Consider the following 4,520-nt stretch of genomic DNA (forward strand, 5'->3'; position numbering starts at 1 on the left):
ATATAGAGACCATGCATATTCTTGCGAGCGCGCGCGCGTTTATAGCATATTCGTTTTCTTCACACTTTTTTCCTCAAACTCCACATCTATATTAAATACTGACTGAAAGCTTCCATTAATTAATTCAGCATGCAATCTTGCATCATCATATACTCTTTTAACTTGATATAAATCCTCCGTGTTTCAGCTTGCCTTTTGAAAATGTGAAGAACAATTCGGATTAATCCTTACATATGTCATGTACAACGTTCTCAAAGAGCTTTTCCTCTTCTGTTCATATTGTTGTATAGTCATGTCTGTTTCTTGTACTCGACTTTTGTCTTTTCTTTTGTGCTTCTTCTTTCATACCTTGCCACCATTTCTCTCTCTCCCTTGCTAATGCATCTTTTATTTAGACTGCGCGCGCTCGTGTGTGTGTGTGTGTGTGTGTGTGTGTGTGTGTGTGTGACTGCGTGTCGTTAGTTTATGTGTGCGTGCGTGTTTGTATGCATGTGTGCGCATGTGGGTGAACAGACATTTGGGTCCCGGACGTTTGGGCCATGGGCCAACACCCCCGGATGTTTGAGGCACGCATAGAACTTTTAGTCCATTGGACAAAAAAAAAAAAAAAAAATGATATAATGGATTTTTTTTATTCTATACCACATTTGCATATTTACATATATACAAGTATATACAAGTTTGTGAGTGTAATCTATTTTACTAGATTTTACATCAAGTTTAGACGGTTGATATCAATTTTATACGTTGGGCTGTCCACCCCGAAGGTTGTGACTAATGCCACAAAGAAACTCTGGGGTGGTCTTCTTACCCTCCTTCAAGGCGACCACAAGGTTATGGAAGCGACCTTGCAGCTCGTCGTAGACCTTCTTGCCACGCTTAGCAGGGTGAATCCCACGAGCCCCCTGGAGCAGGATGCCATCCACAGTGGCAGCCTCTCCCTACAGGCACTCAATAAGTTTCCATAAGGTGGGCTTAGCATGTCCCACCAAGCTGATAAACTTATTATTCCAGCCCTCACAGACGTTATTGGTTCTGGGCTGGTTGTCGAGAGTGGCCTGGAACATGTTCCACTTCTCGGGTTGGAACATGGGAGGTGTGCGGCGTAGGCGGATGGGCTTGAGGACTCCAGGCCTGGAGGTAACATTCCAGTGATGACGTAGTTGTCCTGAGACGTACGTGGAATCAAAATACTCCACGAGGGCCGCGGCCTCATCGGGCATGGTCGAACGAAGGTACGCCATGTCTGACTTAGCCTCCTTCAGGGACAGGAAGGCGAGAGCATCCATCTGTTCACAGAAGAGGCGAAACTCATCGTCGGATTCATAGAGGTTCTTCAGACCCAGGCCCTGTACCTGCCTCCAGATGGATTGGCTGAGATGATAAAAACAAACGGATTTGGATCTCCTCTCCGAAGACCACACGGAGAGCCAGCTCCACAGGCCTCTCGAAGTCGATGATGACTGTGCTAGGATTACATCCACCCTCCGCTAGGATCCTCAAGACCTGCTCATGGCTGGTCTGTGTCTTGTGTTCCATCAAGGCATAGACCAGGGGGGCGTGGACTCCATTGACTCGGCCCTGGATAACGAAGAGCTGGTGGAAGTGTCTTGGAACCACGGAGAAAGTGTCATCCATGCACCAGTCGTCGCAGGCTGCTAGCTGCTCCAGATGAGTGGGGGAGGTAAAGATGATGATCCGCTTATCTGCCTCTGTCCCGTTGTCAAAGTGGAGGTGGGAGGCCCAGTGACCGGTAATCTCCAGCTCGGAAAGACTCTGGGGATCCTTAGGCCGATGTGGAGCTCGGGCGCGACGGAGGACCCGCTTGCTGGTGTCGGACCCAGGCATACGTGCCTTGGCCTCCTCCGACAGTGCTGCAACGGTGAAGGTGAGTTGGGGTGGTCGTTGGTGCTGGAATCCTTCCTCTTCATAGCCTGGCGAGCCGTCTCCACTTCGCATCCTACAGTGTCAGAAAGGTAGTCATGCGCCGAGGGAGCTGTAAGTTCAGTGAAACTTTTGGTGGTCTTCAGGGTAGAAGGGCACTTGAAAGAGGATGGCCGCTTGACACACCGCCAAACGATCTCATCCACTGACTTGGCAACATGCTTCTTGGTGTACATGACCACCCGGTTTGGATGTGATGACCTCAAGCTCAGTTGACATGGTTGAGTAGCTCAGTGAAGCTAATATGACATCTGACGGGCCAGGTTTGTATATAGAGCTTTCCAAGGTGCAATATGCTTAACACATGTTTAGATCTAGAAGTGTGATAGGTACATAAGCTAAAGCCTGTAGATGAACCTGGGAGGTGTGATTCTATTACTGGAAGTGTGATAGGTACATACATATACCAAAGGCTTTTTCCCCCTACACGGGGGGTAGCCAAAAAGAAAAAGGCATAGAAACCACTCCCACCCATTCCATTTCCTATATATTCCACCCTCCTCCCTCCCTCTTATCTTGGCACCTCCTGGATGACGGGAGTGTGATAGATAAACTAAAACCTGGAGGTGATACTAAACACATATTGAGCAGATGAACATGAGCCTGGGAGGTTTGATATTATCACTGGGTTCATAACAAATGAATAGAAAATAGCATGAAGGCACTAAAACAATAAAAATAAACAAAATGACATTAGAAAAAAAAATGCGTGGCCCAAATGACCCCCAGAGGTGGTCCTGTGGCCCAAACATCCTGGTTGGTGGCCTATGGCCCAAACATCCTACAATCGCACATGTGTGTATGTATGTGTGTGATTGAAATCAGCTGTATTTGTGAATGTTATTGCCTTAGTATGCATTATTAGTATTACTTGCTACCTTATATCCGCTAGTATACATTCGTGTTGATTCTCAATGTGTCCTTGTATTTTCATTATTTTTTATTCTATTTCATATGATTTTTGTATATTTTTTGTCAGATACTGATATGTTTGTGGTCTTTACTGTTTAATGAGTGCTAAAAATAAGTAAATGATAAAAAAATGAGATGGCTAGGCATTACCAAACATATTTTTACCCGGAAGTGCACGGGTCATCCAGAAGGCCTTGGGACCTGACCCCGGCTCTGTTGTGAGAAGCGGCCTCGAAATAGACGCGCCACAATGTCACTCAATTTGAACACCTGCGCTTTTTCTCGTCCCTTATTGTTTGGCAGCACGAACAGCGGACTTTGTCGTGTTTACGCACCAGTCGCCGTTTGCCTAACACAAAACTCGTGGGAAATGTGGCGCATGTTTTCAAAGTTCTTCCACTCTGGAGACTTTCCCGAGTCCTTCAAAGTTAACCAGAGTGAAATTTGTGAAAGGAGTCATAGAAGAAAGTAACACATTTGAGTTTGTTATATATTACCAAAATAAGAAAACGTCCCACCTACTACGAAATAGCCCTTGCCGCGTCGGAAGTGACATTCTAGTCTTATGGCGTGCACAAATAATCCACAGAAAAGTACTGTGAATAATTTCTGACAACGTACATCGGTAATACAACAATGAAGCTTCAATCAAGAATGGTAGGACACTGTATAGAAACATCAAACATCATGCAATATTTGCATGATGTCAACGAAATAACCCGTAGATACCTCGGAAATAATAAGTCTGATTTTCATTCATTATTAGTTATATGTCAATTTATTATTATTTACTATTTACCTGTTTGTTTATTATTTAACTATACCTATGCATTTATTTATGTATTTTATTTGTTATTTACATTATTATAGTTTTTATTTATTTATTATTATTATTATGATTTTTTTCGCATCCGACCTAGATATGGACCAAAAGGTCTCCTGTCGGCATGCTCCGCCTTTGTAATCCTTTGTAATCCTTTGAAACGTGCTTAGACACAAAAAGACTAAAGTTAATTGACGGACACGAGGTCTGTAATCCTAATTTGAATCTGCAAATACAAGAGTTGACGGCACTTCCCAGCATGAAGACACAATATGAGTTTTTTATACTCACCACCACCACCACCACCACCACCACCACCACCACCACCACCACCACCACCACCACCACCACCACCACCAACAACAACAACAACAACAACAACAACAACAACAACAACAACACCGCCACCAACAACAATGATAACGGTGATGATGGGAGATCTTGTCCAGCCAGCCAGTCACTAGAATCGCTTCTCCAGTGCCTACTCTGCCGGGTGATGAACACCGCCAACAAAAGATATCAAGAGGTCGAGGACTCCTGTAGAAAGCTCAGTCAAGGCGAAATTCCGACCGGGAAGAAATGAATACTTTTTGGACAAGTTCTACAAAGATTAGGCTCTGCTCAACGGAGTGTATTTATAAGAAAAGAAAGTAAACAATGTAGCGTTGCCTTCAACAAGATCAGGCTTACTTCCTGTTCCTGCTATTATTATAGTAATGATAATGATAGTGATAATAATATTTATTATAATTATTTTTATTGTAATTCTAATTATCATAATTATTATTCTAACTATAGGAATAGCGACTAAAATAATTTAGTAGGAAATAAAGAAGCGCAT

General features: G+C 43.6%; 1 pseudogene; it reads right to left on the minus strand.

Moving 5' to 3' along the window:
• Positions 1-941: 941 nt before the first annotated feature.
• LOC143024504 (uncharacterized) lies at positions 942-1,931 on the minus strand (annotated as a pseudogene).
• Positions 1,932-4,520: the final 2,589 nt, after the last annotated feature.

Source organism: Oratosquilla oratoria, chromosome 4, assembly GCF_046742065.1.
Source record: "Oratosquilla oratoria isolate Oo_2021 chromosome 4, ASM4674206v1, whole genome shotgun sequence".
Taxonomy (NCBI): Eukaryota; Metazoa; Arthropoda; class Malacostraca; order Stomatopoda; family Squillidae; genus Oratosquilla; species Oratosquilla oratoria.